Raw genomic sequence first — 26,201 nt, forward strand, 5'->3', positions numbered from 1 at the left:
AAAATGACACACTAGGAGGTTTTTGGAAGCTTGTTTGTGCTATCACCGCTGCTCCGATGGGTTATTTTTTTTTGGTTTAAGTATAGAGGAGAAACACAGCCAACGCACTGGATTGATGGCTGGTATCACTCAAAGCTGTTCTATGTAAATTTGCCTCAACTAAAGGTTACATATTGCACATTTAAAAGTACAGTATTCATAAGGTCAGTTAAAAGTCTTTGCATAGAACATTCAGCATTTTCTGGCACATCTTTTGATATTTCAACACATGATTAAGCATTGTTTAAATATGTAATAATGCATTTCGCAGCTTGGATGAAAACTAGGCTATGCAAAGCCCCCCAAAAAAATCCTCAGCTGTATCTAGCTGTATCGCGTCTAATGCTCTGTGGGATGCCTGAAAAAAATAGACTTTCACTTTTGAAAGAAAAAAAGAGAAGATTTCCTCCAAGATTTAATTTTTGTGTTTTATTTTTGCCGTGATGCTTAGTGCAAAGTTGGGGATGTACATCTCTTTCTCAGTTGAATTCTCTCTCTGGTACTGACTCTACAGACCTCGCTAACTGACAGACAGACTAAAGAAGCTTTGATAAAAACACAACTGGTTCTTTAGCTTTTAAGTCTCTCAGGGCAATGCAGCCAAAACACAGGAACCAATAACTGCAGCAATACAGCAGCCTTTTGAAGTAGTAGCTGATGGGGGATGCAGTGTGTGCATGTGTGTGTGTGAGAGAGAGAGAGAGAGAGAGAGAGGGAAAATACCAGAAAAAAGACGGAGGTAGGCGAGGCAGTGAGAGTTGGCTCGAAGGTTTGGGGAGTGACGTTGCAACATGAAGGTCACCGGCTTGAATCTCCCACTGGTTATATAATGATAGGGGAAACGTATAAATTGTGTTTTTTTTTTCTCCCCTGCCTTCAATCGCTGCCGTTGATGTGCCATTAAATGAGGCACTTAACCCCCCGCTGCTCTAATTGAACCGCTCAGTGGCCAGAAGTGCAGGAGTGCGGTCACTCCCGGCAGCTCCCAGGTGTAACGAACCGGCCCCCTGCAACTGTCCCTGAGGCATGTCCTGTAAATAAAGAACTCGTCCTGCCTGGTTTAAATTAAGGCCAACAGCGGCCCACTGGCAGGCAAGTACGGAGGCTCAGTGAGTCAGCAAATCACTGAAAAAAGCACGGCCGGTGGTTTGGTGTTCCCTCTTCAAGTCCTCGTGTGTGTGGTCGTTGTCGTTCTTTTTTTTATCTGCACCAGAAGGAGCATATAGTTCAGGTATGCGGGGGGAAAGGTGTGAGAGGATATTGATGTTTTTCCTCCTCTGTATCGCTTGGATCCATATTTGAATAATTCAGTCGTGTTTTTGCAGTTCTTGCAACTAACGATTGTTTTCATTATCTGTTGATTCTGGATTAAAACAACTAATTGTTTTCTTTAAATTGCTACAAATTGGTAAAAACTGCTGAGGAAAGATGGGAATACACTTTAAGAAACACTTTTCTAAATTATACATAGGCTGCATTATACACATTTCATTGAGAGAAGGTAGTCTTAAACTCTCTCAATCTATTAAATGTCATAAAGAAATTGGCACTTTATTTTTCAGAGCAACGCTCCAAAACACCAAGATAATACATTTTAAATGACATCCCACAGATGAACCCAGCAAACAAATGACTGAACGGATTCCTTCATGATCGAATCTGTTGCAATTATTCATCTAATCTGATCGACTAATTGATCAATCCATCAGCTCCCGTGCTGTACATCGTTCCCGTCTTCCTCGGTGACGGAGCCACAACGAGACCATTATGGAGGTGACGAGGGCTCTCGGTGAGGGTTGACACTTCTCGTCTGCTCCGCCTTTTATTAGCTCCTCTTAGTCGTTTCAGAATACAGTACACATGTGAACGGCAAGTTGTGAATAGATAGAAATCAAACAATAACCAACAAATGTGTTTGTTTTTTTAAAATATTGCCTCGCTGTGAGTCTGATGCTTACCTGCTGTCGGTGGCGTTGTGGTAATCTGGAGGATTGAAAGGAATCCCAGTGGGCTGCTAACAATTCTGCCTGATTGCTGTGGGCTAACAAACAGTATTGTGCTTTTTGCAGGCTGAGCCTTGTGCTCTCCGTCTCCACACACACACACACACACACACACACGCACGCACATACGTGGGTTCTGTTAATGCCGCAATCAAGTCTATAGTATGGGAGTGAAAAAAAAACGTGCTTCTCGTCCCTTGTTACCTTGGTTATCCTGGCTCCGTGCAGTCACAGTCTACACATGATGTTTTAGATGGAGAACAAGGAGAAGAAAAAAGAAGCCAACGGGTGCCAAGAAAATACAGAAAAAGAACTTCGGCAGGCAGGCAAGTGCTCTAAAATAATGGATGTACGTGGAGGTGGGCAGTGCAAGTGTGAAATACTTGGTGTTAAAGCGGCATTAAGCTGCCAAGAAGCAAACTTAACTGTCATGATTTGTCACATTTCATGTAAAGTCTTTCTCCACTTGTCATTTTTTTTTTTCAATAGCTGTCCGCAGAGCCATCACGCTATCTCATAAACAAGAGCAGGCATCGCAGGCGACCCTGAAATCTGTAATAAATAAGATTGTGGAGAGCAGTAACTCACTGCAACGAGTTTTTTTTTAAAAAGGACAGTTTTTATTTGTCAAGATTCTCCAGAGTTCACACACACACACACACACACACACACACGGTTGGATTTCTGAGCTCATTTCCAATTTGCTTTTTCCCCCCGAGAAACTATTTCTACTTTATTAACTGCTTTTCAGTCGAGGATAAAAGTGTTCGTTTCAAGTGAGGTCAAACACGGGCTGTCGTTGTGTGGCTTGGTTCCCGGTCGATAGGCCTTGCTTTGGGGACCCACTTGTTAATCCACTCATTTCTCCACCTGACTTGAGTCCACCAGCGTCAGCGTATGTGTAATACATCCGGACACAAGAACCCTTCAGGCTTCGGGGACACTTTAGCAGTTGCCTCCTCACACAAACTCAGCATCACCACCTTACGCGATCATTTATGTCCCGCGCCGCAATTAAGTCCCACTCATCCGCCGCCTGCTGTTCAACAAACTGCCGACATCATGAGTTAGACCCCAGACCCTCATATAAACAGCGTCCACAGATGTTGAACATGGACAGTCTTGAAAGGGGAAGGGGGGGAAACAAGAGCAGCCCGGTGTGCAAATGTCCTCAGATTGCTTTACAAGCGCTAACACGTGAACCGTGTTCGCAATAAACCAATGAATGAATAAAAGAAACCACCAGGCCTATAAATAATAACCTACGGGCATAAGTGGGCTTTGTTTATTGTGCGTGATTTTTAAAATGAAACATCGATCTCCTAGCCGGGGATGAACCTTGCCATTAATATTGTTTTTTTTGTTTTTTTTAATTCCAGTGTTTGTTTATTGCCTCCCCTCCACTCCTCATGTCCAAAAGACATTCTGCCCCGACAGGACCGGCCCCGACAAATCGAAGAATCATCCATTTGTGTGTTGTGCCAAACCCATTTTTTATTTTTTATTATTCTCCTAAATGAAAACAAAAGGATCGATGTCATGACAGGTTCAAAGCTCTCCTCCCCCCTCTTTCAATCTTCCCAGAGCTCCCCCCCCCCGCCTCCTCTGTAATGCATGTCAGTGTGGAGCAGTCAGGAATAATCTACGGGAAGTCAGATGGTGTGCTGCGAGACGGGGGGGGGGACGCATTTAAGGTACACAAAGTTGACGTGGAGAGGCCGTGTGTGTGTAGACCCCGGGAGAGAAAACGGGATGAGTTTGGAATGTTGTACTTCCATCACAGAGGGGAAATAAGAAATGTTGTTGGCTTCACCTCACCTCTTCTCGTTGTGTATGCGCTCACTCATTCCCCGCCGACCTTGTTCATCTCGTCTTTTGACTCGTACTTCTTGGTGCGCGGGGGGACAGCGGGTGGAGGTTGTGTGTGTGTGTGTGTGTGTGTGTGTGTGTAGGGGGGGTCACGGTGCGTAGCGTAAGAACACGAACATGCTGAAATGGAGGGTTGTGAATTAAACATGCGTGTTCTTTCTGCTTTGGTTGGGATGCTGCTGCCCTTTGGTGTCTGTGTATTTGCATGTGTGTGACTGTGTGTGTGTGTGTGTGACACTGTGTGTGTGTGTCCCGGTCTGGGATGTCCCATATCAGTATAGGGGCCATTTGCCCAGTTTCTCTTCCGAGCCGCTTTAATATTTAACACCCGCTCCCCTCACCTGCTGTCACAGAAGATGCAGTCATAAGCCCTTCTCCACCTTTTCACCTCTAATTTCGTCTCCCCCGGCTCGTGTCTCTGTCTTGCCGTCTTTCTCTCTCTCTCTCTCTCTCTGTATCCCCCACATCTCCATCTCCGTCCCCCCCTCCCCCTTCCCTCTCGCCTGTCTCTTCGTTTTGTCTCTCGGTCTCTTCCCGTGTCTCCTCCCGCTCTCGCCTACGCGCTTGTTTTTCCACGGTGGCTCGGCTTGTGAGAGGAACAGTCGGCTGTTAGAAGGCTTTGGGAAATCTCGCTACAGCCTTGAACCCCTGTGACGCAAGATTAGATGATGGGTTTGTGTGTCTGTGTGCGAGAGAAAGAAAGGGAGGGAGGGAAGGAGGAAGTAGCTGGGTTTATATAGTTACTATGGTGACTAAATCCGACTACAGCGTTTAGCACTGTTGTGCCTGCTGACGTCCTCTGGCTGCACCACAGGTATTCATATCAATACCATATTGTGATATGACACTAGATATGGTCTTTAATATTATAATATAAAGTGTCTTTTCCTGTTTTTTTCCAGGCAAGAAACGTATCAAATGTCCCTGTTAGTTTTAATCATATTTAGTCAACCCCATCCTGAAATTGTTTGTGAACTAAATGCCCGGTTAAAACAAACTGTCACTATTTTAATAGAGTTTTAGTGAATGAAAGTAGTTTGAGATTTTAGTATTTTAGTCATCAGATTAGATTGAACATTGCAGTCAAAGGAGTCCAGGCTGAATATCAACTTGTTTCTTTCTCCAAACCCTTTTTAAACTACATTTAATCTTGTCTTGCAACAACATTGCACGTTGACATCATCATCGTTTGATGACGATCTCATCGTCGTACCGTCTTTTTCGTGGAAAAACAAAAAAGGTTGCTGACAAACACAGTTTCCGTGAATGAAATTATTACTCAGGGTGTGCAAGAGACTCCACACGGTGTATTCAGGTTGTTTAAATGAAGGCTGAAGACAGCCGATGGTTAGCTGAGCTTCAAATACATCAATATTTTCTAATTTGTAAGCGATAATGTTGAGTTTTAGTGCAGTCTAACTCACTGCCTGGGCCCAGTGACACCCAGTGTGTTGTCTTGTCACTGGGAAGCTGTATACGCAACCAGAAGAGACCTTTTTGTACAATTTTGTAAACTTTAGAGAGTCTGTCTCTTGCCAAGAAATGCCAAACACTACACTAAGTCGAGGGATCAGTATTGACATTTTGCGTTATTTGATCAGGTAGGCAACAGAAAGTGAACAGAAGCAATAAACTTTAGTGCTACACAGCCCGTGGCAAGGGACAATATTGTTTCCCAAAAGCTCAATTTACGTCAGCACAGAGGACCAATATGTAAAGCGAAAGATTTGTTTTCAAATATAGTCGACTTAGTGTGAACTTTATCTCCTTACGTTCGGCAGGAGCCTCCGTTAAGGGGGTTAAAATATGCCGGGGATAAATATAAAAACCTCCGCCATAGTGTGGCTCGTATGGTGATCGCCCTCCAAACAGGCTGCATTATACTGCGCACATGAATATCACATAGACTTGGTGAACAGACATTGACTTAACCTAAATGCACAATGAAATCTCCATCTGCAGAGGAAGCAAACATCTGCCAAGTTACCGCTCAGCTAACTGGTACAGTACATCAAAGAGCATAATTTATGTAATGTTATACATCGTCCCATAAATAAAATTGGAATCAAAAAGGGAATTAAATATGTAGAGAATATTTCCTTTTAAAGTATTTGTTATTGTCAAAAATTAAACTTGGCGCTAACGCGATTCTGATGCTGAGATCTATAGCTAAAAATATCCCGTGTGTATCTGAAGAGGAGTCGCATCGATGGATACGAATTTATTTAAAAAGTCCACCGAAAAAGCAATCTTCAAATTTCGGACTTGCGTCATTTTTCTTCTTCTTCTTCTTCTTCTTCTTCTTCTTCTTCTTAATATACATGATATCCAATCTGTTCCAACTCTTTCCCAGGCAGTGCACATTTCAGCCTTAATGGATGTCACTCAAACAGAAACCCTGAAAAGTCAACAGCAAAATGTTTATCCCAGAAATTGCGACAGAAAAGAGCAAAAATATCTTTTCATATGCATTTGCGCTTCGAGCACCGCGAGCCGAGTGTTGTGCAGCCCCATTATGTCCAAAAGAAGACGGACATCTATTTCTCACACCGAAACAATCTAGGTTGATAATTAGACGAGAGGAAAAACTAAGTATATTTAGATTTTGGATGCACTGTCCCTTTCAATTCTTCATTGGTTTTGCCTTTGGCTGTAACACTTGGCGCTGAGCGGTGGTTACCATTCAGAAGGGGAAAAAGAAAGATTCATGGATTCATCACTCCTCGTCTTGTTAGTTGTTTTCGTCTTTTTTTGGAAGGCAATTTAAATATTCGCCGCAGTTTTGGCCACGAGACAGTCACGCCTCATCATCCCTTTTTAACTTGCCTCTCCGTGCTTTTCATCTTTGGACGCTGGCGTTCCCTCTGCTTTTGGCGTGGGCTCCACTTCTCAGCACACTTTGCTTCTCTTACTTTTTAGTCAGTTTCCTGTTGATGACGGGGTTTTTTTTGTACATTTTCCTCCGATAACGCAGCTCATCTGTTTTTTCATGTTCCTTACTTTTCCGATGCTGAATTACAGTTTCGTACTCGACAGCAGAAACGATGTTTCGCTTTACTCGTCGAGCAGCAGGAGAAGCCCGTCACCACCTGACAGATTTATTCAAGTTCAAACCCCTAGATTTTTGAAATCTCAAAATATTTAAACGCATTGAAGTAAAACAAATGTCTGTGTGCCTCCCTTGTCAAGTTTACTGCTTTTAAAAAGATGCAAAATATCAAGTTATTTAACTAAATGATTGGCTGATGTGAGCATATTTCCCTGGACCGACTCACTGTGAGCTCCTGAATGAGGAGCAGTAGTTAGAAAAAAGTGAAAGATTAATACTTTTATTCATTTCTGGTCCCTAGGTTGGCATCCGCAGAGCCCTGGCAAAGTTCACTTTACACCTTTTAATTTGCTGCAATCACCCTTGTTGTAATCTCTGAAGTGGTTTTCATTGTCATAGTTCAACAGCTATTACTGAAATGTTGATGATAAAAGAGAAGCCAAAGACGAGATGTGTCTACGCACCCCGTCTGCTCAAGTCTACGATGGGAAATCCATGTTTTTTTTTCTTTTCTGGGAAAATGGTAGCTGTAGAGTAGACAGAGAGCTTCTCATTTACTTCAATGCTGCTGAATGGATCACTGCCTTAAAGGATGAGAGAACAGCGATGCTTTGACTTAAAATGATGTTAAAAAAAAGAAGCTTCTCCAAGCAAAACCCCCCCACACACTCAGCTCACACTCCACACATCTCAATAACACACATTATTGCTTTAAGGTTGCTTCTAATGTGCACATTATTAGGTCTGAAAGGTCGACGCAACCCATTAGAGCTGTTGCCACTGCGGCGCCTTTTCCAACGCCAGAGAAATTCCAGTTCACCTGCACACACAGAGCCCGTCCTGTCTGCGCGCCCACGGAGCAGTTTATTGGATGTAAAATGATCAAGAACAGGCCAATTTGGAAAATGATTGTATTTACCTGGCTGTCAGTGTAAGCTGGCGCTCACGTCAAACTATAGAGAGCACATATTTCTGCTTGTCTGGCTCATACGCAAACACAATCGGTGCTTGCACGCTTTGCAACCGTTCGCTGTAACCAAACAATGGTGGCTATTTGTGCGTTGCGGGCTTTTGTGCGTCTGCTATTTGTAGCAATTACAACACGATTAACATACCAATTACAATGTTGGCCGTACACAACGGATGCTGGGCTACTTAAACATGCACAGCATCACAGCAGTTAGCGCTCAACTGCTTCGAAGCGCGGCCACAACTCTGAATATATTTATTATTCCATATGGGGAAATTACAAAAGTCCAACATTTACTACATGTGTTTCACCTTCTCTGTCATACTATGAACGGAAGTGGATTGCTTTGAGGTTTCAAGTCCATATTTGACATCTGCACAATTACAATGGAGGAGTAAATATTCATTATATTTATTTAGTTATTTATTTGTATAGCCAGATATGACAAATTTTCCTGAGAGGGCTTTACAATCTGTACAGAAATGATTATTCTCAGGCAACAATGCTACTACAGTTAAAATGTAATACATATTATACAGAATAACATAAAATAAATAAAACGTTTTGAGACAGGAGTCAATGGTACAAATAGTTCCTTTGAATAAAGTGTCAGCAGTTAGCTCGCCAACTACCCAGCAAGCCCTTTTCAGGCCCTTTCTCGTTGCTTTTATTCGTTATTTTGCATCGCGACACACACAAAAAAACCCTCTCCCGTCGCACTGCTGTTGGACACACAATCCACAAACAAAAACAACAGCCCGTGGTGAAACTTTCAGCATCATAGAGAGTTGGCTTTCGGTTGACATTGGCCAGGCAACTGGAGCAAAAATAGTCAGTCACAGCTGATATCCGACAGCTCAGTCTTCACGGTCCTGGCTAGCGGTGCCGCCGCCCAATCACAACAGCCTAAGCCTCTGCTTTATTCCCTCGGTGGCGACGCCGGCTCACACAAGTCAGCTTTGACACTGACAACCAGTGGCGTTCATGGGGGCAGGAATGGGTTGCCCTTTTTCCTCTTGGGTGCAAATTGCCCTTTTCAACTGGCAATCAAAGCCATTCAGGCCCTGCCCTGGCCCTTTCATAGGGCATGACCTTCTCCTGGCTCAGCTGAGTTAGAGTTAGGGCTTTTATATCTTTTTTTTTTTTTTTGGTTGCCCCGTTCCCCTCCCGAAAACTGCCTGTGCGTAACGCTGCCGACAACATGTAATCAAATGTGAAATAATCCACAGAGTCGTCTGTGCGCCTGTAGAGGGAGGCCATTTTGGCTGTCAGAAAACGCCGACGTCAACTCGAGTGCCCTCAGTTCATCAGAGTCTCAGGGTGGGAAATCAAATGTTATCTCAAACCAACTTCCCCCGCAGTTCTTTCACCAGCCACTGAAGTCAGAGGATGTGGCCGGATTTGAACTATTCGGCTGCATCTGGCCACAGCGATAACCGCCAGAAGACATGTCACCTCCACCACTTGTATACATAGTGCAGCTGAGAATCAGACAGCTTTTTTTTGTCTTCCTAATATATATTTACTGTCACTATAAAGCCGAGCACGACTTCATTACAGGTGTGCTAAGTGTTGTGTGTTTTTTTATTATTTCAACCGGCGCGTCACCGTTAAATTATTCCCGTGTGAACATAAATCAGAGGCCGATCAAAAGGCAAAGAACAGAGCAGAAAAAAGTTCATACTGAATACTGCTTTTTCATTATCAATGCAATGACACTTATGGGAGGAACCGGAGGATTATTAATTGTGTCCATCCGCACACATCCAGACAGTTCGAAGCCCCAGACTGGGAACCAGAAGTGTGTAAAAAGAGATGTCCAGATTTAAAACGAGATTTCATCAGATTCCGGATGAGATGAGTCACCTTGACGTAACGAAACACCAAATTAAATCAAACTTCATTTAAGTAAAACTAATTTCACACATCCAGACAGTTATTAACACTCGAGGGGCCGTGTCCAACTTTCTTTTGCGTGACCGACGCTCCATTGATTGGAAGGTAAAGCGACAAACATCTCTGGCTGGCAGTTGTGTGCGACTGTCTGTTTTTCTGTGTTTCTCCGCGTTCTGCTTAACTGTCTGTGTTGGCAGCGAGAATCACTTATTGTTGTTTGGCTTGTTGGGAAACGGCTGCTGGAGATGTCAATCTCTCCTCGGCGGGAGCCGCTGCAGCTGTTCGGCGCTCATCACGGGCGCCGCGCTGTCTGTCTGCTGCCGTGCGATAGAGCGGCAGGACGCCGCCATCAGCCAACAGGTCCCTCCGTCTCACGCACGATGAGAAAATGACCTGCGTTGGACCTGCTGTCTTCGCACCTGCGCTCTTATTTCTTCCTCTTTTTTTTTTGGCGTGTGCGGTTATGAGTCTCGTTTACTCAACCTCAAGCACACTTCAGCGGCCGCCCTACACCAACCAGCCTTCTACCTTTCTTCATTTATCCATCCCTCCACTGCCATGCACGCCACACTCCTTCGTGCACACTTCACTTTCCAGCTTTTCCTCTCCTGCCTCACTCTCTTACATCCTTTTATTTTTCAGTCATCCTCCATGTCTTTTATTCGCTCCCTATTCTTCTCGTCACCTCGTGCCAACCTATCCCCTTTCCCTTTCTCTTGTCATCCCCCCTGCTCTCCTCCTTCTCTCACGCCCCAGTTGGGGAGCACAATGAGATGGCAATGGCAGAACTGTGTGTGTGTGTGCGTGTGTGTGTGTGTGTTGTCTATGTGATGTCACACTACAGCAGCTCTATAGTAGCTCTCTCTTTTTTAATCCCTGTGCTCACAGACCACACTGCTATTTTAAGATTCTATAAACCTTTTCAAAGAAGCTTCAAGGGGAAAGCTTCGCCATGGACTGTGTACTCAGTGTGTGTTTGTGTGTTTTGGGAAGAAAGAATGTTTATGTGTGTGTGCGTGCGTGTGTGCGAGTGAGTGTGTAGGTCAGTTTGCATGTGTATGTTTTGGACCAGCTGATAACTCTTATCAGCTTTGCAGTTCATGTTCGAATTATTCCTAGAAAAACATGCATGCATTTAAATCCTTTTTTTATATAGACAACTTGTGTAGCTGGTAAACAAAAGTCCCCCTTTGACTTCTCTGGTTCAAATTCAAATCTATTTGTGGACTTGCTCTGTATAATCCTTTTGTCAGAGACTATTCTCAGCTTTCACCTGCACATTTTCCTTTCTCAGTACAGTAAGGCACATTTTAGAAACCCAAGCAAAAGCCTGTAGTCAAATATTTAGAGGCACAGCTGATGTCACGATAATAAAACATGCAGGCTCTCCAGACAATAAACAGACAATAAACCTGGCAGTAAACCTGCCGCAAAGTATATCGCACGCTCATTATTGCCGCCGCGATACAACATCTCCAATGCTGAACTGTCTGATCTCTCGTCTCGAATCGTATATTAATCCATCACCGAGGAGCGGCACTGTATTCTGTCTCTGCGGCAGCACTTGGTCTTCCATTTCTGAGTCAATCGGCCCCTTTTAAACTATTAACACATGAGTAGAGAAGCCGGCCGAGGCTCAGCACCTGGACTCCTCGGGGAGAAAGGTGTGATGCAGGGAAGAAAAAAAAACCCTCAGTTATTTAGTGGATTGCTGGAAAAACATCAGGAGACGGTCAAGTTCATGACAGAAATGAGAGATGTGTGACCTCACTTAGTGAAACCCCGAGGGCTTCAACAAGTCCTCAGTCCTCAAAACATGTTGGATGATCTGCTGCCTCCCTCACTGCTTAGTTAAGGTTAGGGATGATAGCAGAGGGATTATCCATTAAGCAGCAATAATCGAGTCCACTTTTGGGCTGCAGAGCAAACTGTAAACACAACCATGGCTTTTTATCACATAAGGAAGTTGCTAAAGCAAACAGCTGCCTATTTTAACAACAAGCAGGAACAGAATGAAGAGCGAACCACAAGGATCGGACCGTCGAACCAAAACAATGAGCTGAAAGATGCTAAAAGATACCAAAGTGAAGAGTGCTTCTCTGTGGGTTTCTCCTTTTTCCATCCCAGTATCCCAATCGTTTATCCTGTTTTTAGGGCCGCCGTGCAATTAAGAGTCCATTTAACCTGAGCTGCATGTCTTTGGACTGTGGGAGGGAGTTGGAGAACCCGGAGGGAACCCACGCTGACACGGGGAGAACATGCAAACTCCACACAGGAGGAGCTGCTCAGACCGGGATCCGAACCCTCTTGCCGTGAGGCGACAGCGCTCGCCGCTCCGCCGCCGTGCGGCCCTGTTATTAAATATTGATCAGTGCAGCGTTACGGTGGTTAAAACCTGTTGAGCCCATTTAAAGGTCACGAGAAACAAATAAAAACTGGTATAAATCCATGTGCAGGACAACGAAAGTAGTCAAAGCACAAACAAAAGTAAATAGTTTAGTTTTCAACCACTTACACCATGAAAAGAGCTGTGTTTCTGAACCAGCAGACATTATGGGCCATGAAATATCTTTATTTTTTTTTAAACTGATTTATTTTTTTATAAATTTTTTTACTAAGGCAAGTGCACAAAAATACAGTGCAGTTGTGATACATTTAACATTTTTCAAGTCCACAGTATCATTCTTCTTGTAAACAAACTCCCTCCCCGACCAACAAAAATAAAGAAAAAAAGAAAAGAAAAAATAACCTCTTGATTGATTGAGAATAAAAAATCTAAGGAAAAATAAATAATAAATGAATAAAATGAATTAGGTATAAGTAAATAGACAGTTATACAAAATCAACGTATTTTGAGAAGAAATATATATATATATATATATATATATATATATATATATATATATATATATATATATATATATATATATATTTATATATATATATATGCATTATACATTTTAAGACACACAATGAAACACAACATCACTCACACACTGTTCCATGAGAAAAAAAAATCTTTTTTTATTAAAATAATTTCACAATATTGTTAAGCAGTTTAACGTTTGGCTTTGCAGTCTCCTGTGCCCACATATTACACAAAAAAGTCTGTTTCTGCTGCTCTGAAATTCAATTTAACTCTACTGCAGCAATGGCCTAACTTAAAATATGAGAGTCAAATAATGGTTATTACTAAAAATATGCATAATCCAAATTCTTTATTTCTTCTCTTTTTTAATCACTATTTAAAAAAGCGGGCATCAGGCTGCTGCTGCTGGTGCATTACTGTACGTCAGTGTCTGGCTCTAACACACTTCAGCATAGGAGGAGCAGCGGATAAGATAAGATAATCCTTTATTAGTCCCGCTGCAGGGGAAACTTACAGGATAGAACCGACCCCACAATGTGTGGCCCTCCCGCCTCACGCGGCTGTGATACATAAATGTGTAATGTCGCCTGTAATTCCAGCGGTTAGATATGTATGGAGTAGTGCACTGGAGCAGGAAAAAGTGTGCGACTACTTTGGCACCGGACATAAAGCCTAGTCTAGTTTTGAGCTGTTTAAACAAGCGACCAGTGGACTGGGCGGTCTCGAGGGTCCGGTTCCCCGCTGATGAGTGTGTCCCGCCCTCCGTCCTCAGAGCGGCACCAGTGTTTGCCGTGCCGACGGCCCCTCCACTGCTATTTCACCATTAAGATTCTGCGGTCCCGAGTCGCTTTGAGCTCTTTCTTTTTCCGTAATAGAGACTGTCTCCTACATCAAATCTTCAACCTGCCTCTTGACATTATCCCCACAAGCCTCCTTCAGGGATTTCTTGATATTGTCGGCAAACCGAGTGTCATCTCCACTGCAAATAGCTTCACGGCCACCGGGGCTGTTTCACCCTGCTCCGCGCACGCAGAGGTCCTGACGCTTGCAGGAATTATACAATTTCCAGCAGTTTCAGACCCTATACTGTTTTTGGAATATGTGTCTCAGCTGTTCAGTTTGAACATAAATGGAAATCTGTCGTTTTTTTCCCAGAAGTAGACAACCTTTGTTCTGACTCTTGGTTTGGTTCGTGCTGTTCTTTTCCTCATGGACTTCAAGGCTGCCTTCAATATGGTAAATAATGCCATTATAATTGACTGTCTGCAGCGTAGGGTTGGTGTAAACAGCGCTGTCCTGGCTTAGCGCATGTCATAACTGAGGAGAAGAAGCATTGAGGCCCCTTTTTTTATGTGCCTGGTCTGGTTCAGGGTCCTCCAGGGTTCAATTCCAAATGAATTTATCTTCGGCCTTAGTTTGCTGCACCACTGAGTCATATTATTGAGACTTACATTTCCTCTCATTGTTATGCAGACAACACACACAGCGGGAGGTCCTGCTAAAGCCCACTAATCTGTACAATTAAAAAAAAAAAGCGTTCTTTGTGACAAAATGTAAATGCTAACTGACCCAAAACGTTTGTTTTTTTTTCTCCAGGAGATTGAAAATGAACATGAAGGTTCGTGAATCCCTGAAGTCTACCTTAGTTCTTCATCTAAAAATAACTTTGACCATTCAGCCAGCTGAGCCAAAACATAAAAAAAAGCTTTAAAAAAAAGAAGTCCAAAGCTGAAATATGCACTTTTCCACATCTTGTCATCGTCTCCGTTGTCAAGACGGGAATTGAAACGATGTTTGAACTACAACAAAAGGCAGTGGAATTGTTATGGATGATTGTGTGGAAGTCTTTTATTTAATCAGCCAATGAACCTGGAAAATACACCAGCTCTTCACACTCAATTTAACAGCAGAGTCGGGACATAATTTCCGACTAAGTTAATTAAAGTCAAACCTTAGTAATCCCAGTGGGGAGGTTCGTCCTTTGCGTTTGACCAGCCTGTTGAAGGGGAGCAGCAGAAAGACCTTCTTCTCCCTGGGAGGAGGCGATCGATCGAGACATACTGTACAGCCTATGTTTAAATGATTTTATGTATTTAAAATTGAAAACACGTTGATGGAATGGAAGCTGTGGCGTATTTTAGACTTAGATTTTCCCATCGACTAGTATTGACATTGTTCCCCTCCAGGCGTGTTTTACAACTTGCATATAAATACTCGTTTGAATAATTAGAGTCTGAAATTGCCTTTCCACAAAAAAAAAAAGTTATGAATATTCTTTGTATAGACGTCGACTCCTTCCCCTTCATTGAAAAATCTATGCATATGCAAATATGATTCATTTCCTATTCTTAGTGCATGTGCACTGGAGGCTTCACGTTTTCCACATCACACTTCTGTGCGTTGCGTTCCAAGTTGTTGTGATGTCATGAAATCCGCAACGCTTCGCACGAACACTCAAGTTCAAGATGAGCGCGGAGAAACTAACTTTCCCTCTTTTGGCGCACGAACGTGACAGCAGCCTCGGAGTGTCACACTTTGCGCATACATCACGCTGCACGTTGAAGGTCAACCATCCGAGCGAGGTAATTATAAGCAGAACACGTTTCTTTTTTCTTTAAAGCGCAGGGGGACTTTTCACTTTATTGATCCCCTACACAGGAAACGTGTTTTCTGACTTTGACCCGTCAAACCTTTAAGAGCAGGTGGGATCTGAAGCGCCACATCTGCACTCCCGTCTCCAGTTATTGACGTCGCATTTCAAACATTCCCGGCCGGATTACTGTAAATCCTCGCTCGTTTTGAAACCGTCTGTCCTCCACGGCCACCGCGCTGCTCAGAGAACTCTGCTGCCAATTACAAATTTGGCGCATTTGACGCACACGCCGTCGTACAGATGTAAAGACGTTCTGTTTCTTAAAGGGTTTCCCTTTTCTTTAGACGTGTGTGCCGCTACACCTGGAGCCCTCAGTTCTGTCAGAAGTCGTCTTCTGATTTCACAAACTCAAGAAGGAAGCGTCTTTATATTTGCTCTCTGTAGAATATTGAACTGTTACACTGGAATCAACCCTTCAGTTTAATGTGTAGATGAACATGTGGTTGTGTGTAGCAGAAAACCGCCATTTGCTAATTTAACAGCCTTTTATGTCGCAGTAGACCAACTCTGCGACATATGGAGCATCTATTTCTCCCAAGCCTCAGTTGTGTATTGTGATGATAATGATAGTAATGAAGGCTGATGATGACTATGATGACAGTGATAATGATAACTATGACACTGATGAGTGTGACGATGAGTGGTGGAGCCCTTATTTTAATCTCTGCTGTGATGTCATAGTCATCACAGCAGCAAAGAGGCTGTTTTTCTGTAATTAGATTTTTTCTTTAAAAAAGATTTTATGTCTCTCTTTGTAATATTCATATTGTATGGACACATACTAATGAATAGTAAACACAGGTGCAACAAAATATCATCTCCATTAATAATGTAAACATCTGCTGCATAATTAAAGTGCGTCGTCTCTGACAAACAACACAACGCTGTTCACTGCGGTGTTTGTCTGCATTGTCTGATTCACATCCAAAATGTTACTAATAATGTAGCATTAATTGTCTTTCAGTGTCATCGTTTGAATCCGTTCCCTGTGATTCGGTTCACGAAACATTTGTTTTTTCCTGGCGTTAACAAGTGCTCAGCATCGCAGATGAAAAAACAGCATTCCCCAAAGCGCCGGTGTCGGTTCATGCTGTTCATCACCAAATATGTTGTTAGACGGGGATGTGGGAAAACAAAATCAAGGCAAACCATTAACACAAATATATGATGAACAAGGAACCAAAGTAAATTATTCACAGTACCTTCTGTCGTCAACGTAGTTACAGAGTTAACAGTCGTATGATGCAGTTTAGATTGCTATTCACGTGACCTTTGCCACGCGGGACGAAAACAAACAAATGGAAAAATGGAACATTGCCATGAATTGAACCTCGGATCTGTCATTACACCCCCCCAAGAGGCACTCAGCCACAAGTAACGGAGCGCTTGCTGGTTTGTAAATATGATGTTGATACGATTGTTGGGGAGAATACAGATTATCTGTGTGGGTGAGAGATGGTTGACCAACTTTCTTACTGAGAAGCACATTAAGGTAATTGTCTCAGCAAATATTCACAGTCGGATCCCTCGTTGCTCGATGCTTCATGATGATGAATTGGAAGTCGAGCTAAGCCTGTTTTTCTTTTAAAATTCATACATGTTCTTCTTTTAGTTTTAATCCAGTGTGAGGAACTTTTAACCGGTTGTGTAACAGTCTTGTTGTATTTCCGATGCCTCTGTATCACCTACACTTGGAGGCAGGTTGGCTATTTCTATTTCTAATGCCTGACATCGGTGTCACCAGGTCGGATTCGTGCGCAAACAGTTAAAATCATGCAGGTTTACCAGAAACTTGCAGACTGACACGGATCACTACCACATGTGTCCGCAGGGACCGCCAAAATCAACACAATATAAAAAGTTCCTTGTCGTGAACCTTAACACAGTCCAACAATCAGAATGATCCAATCCATCCAAAAAACTAGAGTGATAAATATCTGAATTGTGGAACTGCTCCATAGTAAGTAACTTTAGAAACATTTCCTGGATGACACTCAGGTTTACACATATTAAATTCCCTTTCCTAGGTGATTAAAAACGACATATTGTAAATCTTAGTTTGGGCGGTGTTTCCCTTTTTAATGTACCTGGTGGCGTTTTTGAGCACTAGTTAAGCTCTGGAGCGGTTTATTTATGAGCAGGGGCCCCGTTGTGTTCATATCGTGTACGCACATAAGGATACGCATGCAGGCGGTTTGACACACACACACACACACACACTCATGCCACTTGTTTCCCACTATGCTGTTTGTTAGTCCTCAAAGACACAGTCTGGGTTTCGGTGAGGATCACCGGACGGAAACATAACTTTTGTTCCACTCCGTAGCTGCAGGCCCGGGATATAGTTTATCTCTGCTTAAGTGTTGGCTTTATGGTGTGTAACGAGTTTGGACTGGAACATCGGTTGGCTGACAGGCCTGGGCTCCGGCTTCAATACGTCAGGCTGGGACTGTCTTGGAATACTTAAACCTCGCAGTACTTCTCCCCAGATAAAAAACAATCACATCGATTACATTTAGCAGACGAGCAACTTTTACAGGAAGTAATAAGCCTGCACATGTACAGCCTTTTACAGCTACACCGCCTGCAGGGAGCTCCAAGTATCGACTACCTGACTGTTGTGCAGCGGCCTCAAACCAATATAGGTGGCAGGCTGAAAGTTTCTGGGATTTCTGCGGAGCTGCTGTTGATCCACTAACTCATTGTAATTGGCACGTGAACAAAGAGATGCATTCTCCAGAGCATACACCACCTACAGGTACACAACTATACCGCCTAACTTTGATAAGCCAATTACCGCAACAGGCATCCGACCCAATCAATCACGGTTAGGGACGTGTTTGACAAAGTTGCAGGACTTGAGGGACCAGCTGCTATCGCCGCTCCGCTGTCGCAGATCAATCATCTCTCAAGTGCAAACACTACCGAGGACGTATGGGGATTGTTTAGACGCTTCTTCATAGTTGCAGATGAAATAACAGAGTCCATCAATTTCTCCTGCCAGTTCTGAATCACTATCCTTCCTGTGCCTCTATATGCAGTCTTTCGTCTGTTATTCTATTATTTCTTTTCCTGTCTTTTCTAATTTTGAAGTTTATTAATCAGGGGGAACGTGAGCGGGGCATGTATGCTCAGCCGTAGCACCGCAATAAAAACAAGGGTACATTCATATCATTAAAAGTACAAGTATGTTAGGATGATAAAATGTAGTATATAGAGGCATATTTAGAATCAGTCCACTGTTGAATCAGCTGGATGACATGTGGAGCTACACAAGCATACATAATATTTAGTAAAGTAGCTGCACAGATAAGCTGTTATGCCATTCCACGTAATAGACATCTACAATAAGTCATTACACTTGCATGCATGCGTCGTAGTGTTTCTCACCCCCATCCACCATTCAGACAGACAGGCCATATGTGCTAAGAGCGTAGGCACATGCCTGGAGGCATCCACCATCCGTGTGCTTCACATGTTCTACCCGGAGAGAGGTACAGAGGGGAGGAAGGTGGGAGATGGAAAAGAGACGCAGGAAAAAGGGTGGAGAAAATGGAGATTTGAGTGAAGCTTGTGTCAGCGGCATACCGTGTTGGTGTCAGTTCCACTCCTCTTCCTCCATGTTAAGAAGTTTCTCCCTCCCTCAGAGGGCCCAGCTGGTCCTCAGAGAGAGAGAAAGAGAGTGAGCGAGAAGGAGGAAGAGATAACAGTAATAGAAATAATAGAGAGGCAAGTGCAGATATAAGATGAGATAGAAAAAAACGGAGGCAGAGTGATAGCTCTGCTAACATAGCATTTTATGCAGCGGTGATGTCCAATTACATGCCACGGAGGGTCGGGTGGTGCGCGTGCGGCGTTTCCATTCAACCAAACAACAGAGCTCTTCCTCAATATTTACTCTTTGTCCCCTGTGACATTTTATTTAGTCGGCAGCTTTTCAGTGCACAGGGGTTTTGAAATGGCAAGTCATTGATCACGCACAATATCGAGCTTCCCGAGCCCATCTCAAAGGATCCCGGCGCTTGTTCATTTTGAAGATCGTCCCCTCTCGGATCATTTATACATATCGCTTCAACCACAAAAGTCAGTCGTTTTGCATTTGGGGATTTTATAGTCAACCCCACAGCAGCTGAGATCACTGATGAAGCTACCTTCAAGCTGAGAGCGTGTGGCTAATTAGCGAATTCACTTGATGTATTCATTAGATCCTCTATCCGGAGCAATAAGCAAATTATTCTTTTCATTGCAAAGAATTGGACATCACTAATAATTACATGACACGCACGGAGATGTGAGAGCGGGGGCTCCGCTTTCCGACACTGCCTCTTCAGTTGTGTATACTTTAATAAATTAGTCTTATCCGTATTGTGTCGGTGGAATTTTGATATTCAGTAATTGTGACAGTTTGTGCGTATTAATGAGGAGGCTGGCGCCCACTCTTGGAGCCAGGTTGGTGAGTGGAGCTCGTAGTCAACCTGTTCTCCTGGCGCCTGTTGTTCAAATAATCCCCATAGCCGGTCTGAGCACAGACTGAAGGAGCAACAGGAGGCCGCTGTCTTGTGGCCTCGCCACCTGGGATATTGGACAGAGGCACGACGGCTCACACTGGATGTCTTCTTGGTGGCGATACGAGGGTATCGAGCGCTACGGCCTTTATTCCAAGTCCTTTGGTATACCGACGTGAAAGTTGCGTTTTTTGAATCCTGCTCAAGACAGATGAAGGATTTCCTTTGTCCCCTCTGCCCTCTTAACTTCTATACGGGAAGCGGGGAGGATTTGAAGCCGTGGTGTGAAAAAACACCCAGCTCGGGGGGCATCATTGTGTCTTTGTTGCAAAGCGCAGATGGCGCCGTCCCTCTGGCTTCATCAGCCGGTGACCTCTGATGTGCAGTTGAGCTTTGAGCTGCCGAGTGTCAAGTGGCTGGGAAAAAAAAAAAAGGATGAGCGCCTTCAAATCTGAGGGGTTTGCGGTTCGTTCGCTGAACAAGGTGGCTGGCTGTGTTTAGAAGAGAGAGGAGCAGCTGTGTCTGGTGGAGGAATCAGACTACCTTGGGGCAGGTGTGTGTGTGTGTGGGGGCGGGGGGTCCTATTCACATATGAGTGTAAGATCCAGGTGATTGACAGGTTCTGTTAGCTGCAGGAACAATGGAGCTACACCAGAGTGCGGTGGTAAAGAAGCAACAAAACGCCTCCAGTCCTCTCAGGTGTCCCTGACGAGTTAGAGGTCGGCTGCAAAATAATTAAACTGTGTACATTCGAGAAATGCAGTTCCTCCGGAGGTTTGCTGGTCTTGTTCTTTCTCTCATTGCAAGAGGAGAGACTCTGAGTCAAACGAAAGACAGTTATGTGATTATATAACTCTTAACTGGCGTGAAAAACACACAAGATACCTGGAGGAGGTTATCTGGGAAATCTTGCTCGTCATGTTCCCACAAATATAGCAACCCTGAATAGATACAAAATAAATGGACGTTATCAGTTCATGCAAAAGCAGTACCTGTAGTGTGTGTATGTGCAATAAGCTTCCATAACTACTAGGGGTGGGAATCACCAAAAGTCCCACTATACGATATTGTCACGATACTTCAGTCCCTATACGATATTATCACGATACTGCGATGTATTGAGTATTGCAATATATTACACTTTATTTCAACCGCAAATTGTCCCCAAAGGAAAACTTTGTCAATAAAAAATAAATTGATTTCATTATTCTAGGACAAAGAAGTTTTTGAATTCATTAAATAAAAGATACTCAGCTTCCGTGTATCGATACAATATCGCCACGCAAAATATCGCGATACTACTCACTACCCAAACTAGAGCTGAACTGGTGTGTTAATGAACTGATTATGCCATCGACAGTCATTGTAAGTTAAATATTTCCTGTTTTTAGGTTTGAAGAAGTCACTTTGACCTTTTCAGGTTTTTCTAGATCAAATGATTCATTATTTAACCAAATTAATGAAACGAATATAAGAAGAAACATCCAGAGTTCGACTGGAATAAGACTTTGGATGAGAGTGTGAAAGACAAGTATGAGTCAAGGTAGGCAGTGGGATTTATTTTTCTACTTTTATCCAGATGAAGTTGAGTGAGTATGCATGTTATTTTCCATGAGATTTTCCCAGCCAGTCAATAATTCACTGGAGCAACCTTTGAGTCAAAGTCCCACATCTCTGACCTCCATACAGAGCGCCGGCTCGCTTCACATCAGATTCAAAACCCAAATCTAAAAATGTGCTACAGAAAACTACAAAATCTACAAAGGCATTCTTTTTTTTTGGACAAATTCTTTCAAAAGAAACCGTACTGGTAATCCCTCATGATAACAAAAAAAAAAACGTTGTTAAAAAAAAGAAAAAAAAGAAGAGATGTACGTTATGAGAAGTATATCACGGTTGCTTCTATTTTTACAGGATGCTTAACATTCCTTGTTGAATCAAGTGCGTTTGATATCTTCCTTTTTCATCCCCTGCCGCCGTGAGTGTGCAACCGATGCTCAACCCTCCATTTGAGCGGCTGCCATTGAACTATTAAATATTTTGTGCAAAGCCTCAATAAAAAAGTACGAACAGCAAAGTTGCGATGAGATGAAGAGACAGAAACAGAGTGGTGGAAGGATAGATGGAGCAAAGGAGAGAAGAGGGTTTTTTTTTTTTTTTTTTTGTGTTTCTGTGGCGATGCCCACTTTGGCAAGTCAAACTCCCTTCACTGCTCTGCTCTGCTCTGCTCTACTCTGCGTGGGTTGTTTCTGTATAAATAACACTCTCAGAGCAGATCTGAGAGAGAGAAAGAGAAAGAGAGAGGATGAGGGAGGCAATAACAGCAGAGAGAGAGAGAGAGAGAGAGAGAGAGATGGTGAGGGAGACAGGGGGAGGTGTGTGTGTGGGTCTGTGTGTGTGCGTGTTAGTGTGTGTGTGCGTGTGTGTGCGCGTGTTAGTGTGTGTGTGTGTGCTAGGGTAGGGGGGGGTGGGGGGGCATCGGAGAAGATGGAGAGAGAAAGAGAAGGATAAGGACCACAATTGATCAGAGTTGCATTAGATGTTCAAGAGGAAGAGTGAGAGGAGAGTGTGTGTGTGTGTGTGTGTGTGTGTGTGTGTGTGTGGGGGGAGATTGAGAGGGCTTGTAGAATAATTGAACCATATATGGTAACAGTTAAGTACGAGGTGATTTGAGAGGATGGGAGGGAGAACGAACAAGTGTGAGAGAGAGATGGATGTGAAGATGTACAGTATGAACCCTGTGTTTGCGTGTGTGTGTGTGTGTGTGTGTGCGTGTGTGTGTGTGTGTGTGTGTGTGTGTGTGTGTGTGTGTGTGTGTGTGTGTGTGTGTGTGTGTGTGTGTGTGTGTCATGAGATGGCCCGTCTTATGCGGTACTTGTATGACACCGTCAGCGTTAGTCATGGGGAAGATGATTAATAGTGTAAAGATACCGCAGCAGCTCATCATCGACAAACAGCAGATCTCAGATCATTTGCTCATCAGCTTTCATGCACAACAGCTCATTCAAACAGACTTTTGGTTTATTTGAATTCGACCTCGACCGTTGATCAAGTAGCTGGAAAATGCCTATTAAATACATACATTTAACAGGGATTTGGACAATTATAAATATGTGTTAACGTACAAAATATACAATTAATATGCTTTACTCAAAGGCACTCCATTGACCGTAACGGTCATTTTCCCTACTAATCATTGTAAAACGGTAAACTCATGCTTAAACTCAACAAAAACAACAGAAAACTCATCAAACCCGTCTTGTTTAGTGTTTCCACGGCGTCAACAATCATCCACTATAACATATTATCAGCTGTTTAGAGCTGGTGTTGTGGTGAAGTTAAACAGGTTATCAATACCTCTCTAATATTTATTTTGTCTCCTCCAAACAACGGTGGCCTATTTATTCAAGTTTCTTACAAGATAACGTCTGAACACATCACGACAACTCACTGTAACACCCTTTAACGTTAGCTGTTAGCTCCATTATTTAGCCAAGCGGTACTGTGCTGCCCACAGGCTGCTAACAGCTGACATGAACAAGCTCTCTCCTTCTGCCGATTTCAACACGGATTTGTAATGTAGCATAATCAAGTCTTGGCGAATAAAAAGTATGCCAATGGGCCGCATCGCATATTTGGTGGTGGGGGTGTGTGTGTGTGATGGAGAGGGCTTGTAGAATAATTGAACCATATATGGTAACAAGTATGAGGTGATTTTGAGAGGATGGGAGGGAGAAAGAACAAGTGCTAGAGAGAAAGAGAGAGAGAGAGAGAGAGAGAGAGAGAGAGAGAGAGAGAGAGAGAGAGATGGATGTGAAGATGTGCAGAATGAACCCTGCGTTGGTCGTAATGTAGGTCTTGGCAAGTAAATAAAAAGCATGCCAATAGGCCACATATTTATTTTATTATTGTGCGATGACGATCCATGGCAGTCCATCACATTTCTTTTTCACTCAGACGATCAGACAGCTGCATGAGGATTTACTCTTACCCCAGGCAAGTAAATACAGAGAAAACCAGGCAAAAGCTTTTCAGATCGTCTTTTTAAAAAACACAACTTTAATTTGGTTGATCAGATTGAAAGTGACACATATAACTGCGTCAAAAAAGATGAGAGAATTTCAATGAGAAGTCCTGATAACAAACCGATAGAACCTGCTGCCACAACGTCTTCAAATAACTAAGTCAAGATTATCACAGTGTCACAATGATCCAGTACGTATTTAAGTAGTTAACATTGTGTATAATATCCCCATGAAATCAAAGCACGAATATGCAACTTATCCAAATTGAACATCACAATGTAGTTATTACCTTTTCCTTTTTGGCAGTAATGTATAGGAGGTATTTATATTCTTTCACAGCGGTCCAGTTATCCTCCCAAGAGCAACGGTTGCTGCCAAGCAACATCTTAGTCCTCTGGGTAGATTACAGGGATGCGGTTTGGCTTGAAGAGCAACTTCCTCGTCATTTACATGGCTTATGCTATCGTGGCTAAGCCTGGATTGAAAGTAAAGCGCAAGACAGGATAGTAATTAAGGTCTCTAGAGGAACACGGTAAGTGTCTAGTGAAATAAGCACAGTCCAAACTTTCCTTCCTAAACTTTACGTGGTATTGTTCCCGGGGCCAGGATATTCAATTATTATTAATGCGATAGTCTAGTACAGCGGCCCATACATCTCTCAATGAAATGTTGACCGGCAGCGACAGCAACGCCGGTATTGTCTTCACTGTGTGTGTGTGTGTGTGTGTGTGTGTACATGGCATAATGTGGTCCTGGAGACACCTGCTGTAGCTGGAACCAGGTGTTTATCTGTCCTCCCGTCGGTCTGCGAACAGATTTTCTCTCAGCGATAGCGCCGCGACCGCGTCAGATGCAGTCATGAAACGTTAAAGGTAGTGGAGATCAAAATGAAAGAAGATGGATTGGGGTCTGATCAAGGTCGCGGGCGGTAGGGTGTGAGGAAGTGGGCAAGGTGCCGTTGTTTGTTTACATTTCACAACATTTTTTTTTTCTCCAAAAATCACTGTAGCTTCCATCTTGGAACCCCCTCGGATATCGCTCCGACGACCGATAAGCCTTCGGGGATTGTAGGGGTCTGGTGGAGCCGGCGGATATCCAGGACCAAGACTTTCCTTTTCTGTGCGCTGCTCATTGTTTGCGCTCCGCTTAGCAAGTTGGGATGCGTGACTGGAGTTGCAGTTGACGGACAATATGTGCGACCGGATTGCAGCCAGTTTACAGGAGAATTTGAAACCAATGAAAAGCAAAGTCATCGTCGGCCTTTTTACCGGCATTCAACCAAAGCCTGGAACGTGATGGGTTAACACTACACACAAAGCACGAATGGCAACCAGAGCGCTTCTGAAACCAAAACCCAGTCCCCTACTGTTTGTGCACATGATGCAGAATCCCTAATAGAGATTACCGTATGGACATAACAGTTTAGACTACATTAATGTACCTTTCCCTCCAGCCCCATGTCTGTTCAACACAAACATCTGGAATGTTTGATTTAGTCTGACAAGTGTGTGGTGAATTGCATCTTCATCATATGTTGCAACAGTTTGTATTGTAATAACTTTACCTGTCTCTGCCTTAAAACGTGCAAACTCCCCCGCCGGCTTCAAATTCATCCTCCACCGTGTCTATTTTCTCCGCACGTCATTTCGTGGAAGATGGTTTCTGTTGCATGAGAACAGCTGAAGGTGAATGTTACTCATTCAGTTTGGGGACAAAGGAGGTTAGTAATCGCTGCACTGGTGAGTGGGTAATCTAGAACATTTAAATTGTAACGGACCTAATTGCTGAATCGTAAAAACCACATTTATTTATATCAACTTGTTTGGACGAAAGAATGAATCATAACTATGTGAACATGCGATGCCGTAAACAGAATTGCGCCCGAGCAATGTGTGATTGTGTGTACGTAGCAAATGAGCAATACGGACCAAGATGGCCCACCTCGCTGCAGCAGTTTAATGATGGCCAGAGGTGTTGCTGGGCTCGCTGATGGTGATGCATCCTGGAACATTGTTCTCCAGACCAGTATTAATCAGCTGTTATTGGTCCGAGGCTAGCTAGCAGAAGATTTGGATTGGAGTAATCTGAGAGAGGCCTACATCACTGCAGCCAGTTAATGATGGCCAGCGGGGCTACAAGCCTGACACATCCTAAAAGATTGCATTACAGATCAGCACGCTGCAGATGCTTGCATCACATGTCTAACTAGCTTCATGTAGATTATCTTCACGCCTGATTAGTTTCACTGCTGCACTTTCTGGATGTGTAATTATTTGAATATTCTATAGTCTGATGTCTTCACACATGTGTCTTGTCTGTTGGG

At 43.3% G+C, this 26,201-nt stretch overlaps 1 protein-coding gene across 6 annotated transcripts in view; it reads left to right on the forward strand.

The window, feature by feature from the left end:
- The window catches only part of grin2ab (glutamate receptor, ionotropic, N-methyl D-aspartate 2A, b), a 117,785-nt gene that overhangs the window by 44,471 nt on the left and 47,113 nt on the right, over window positions 1-26,201 (forward strand). The window lies entirely within an intron of this gene.

The sequence above is a fragment of the Clinocottus analis genome, unplaced genomic scaffold (assembly GCF_023055335.1).
Source record: "Clinocottus analis isolate CAN_PGR_092001 unplaced genomic scaffold, fCliAna1.0.p SCAF_22, whole genome shotgun sequence".
Classification (NCBI taxonomy): Eukaryota; Metazoa; Chordata; class Actinopteri; order Perciformes; family Cottidae; genus Clinocottus; species Clinocottus analis.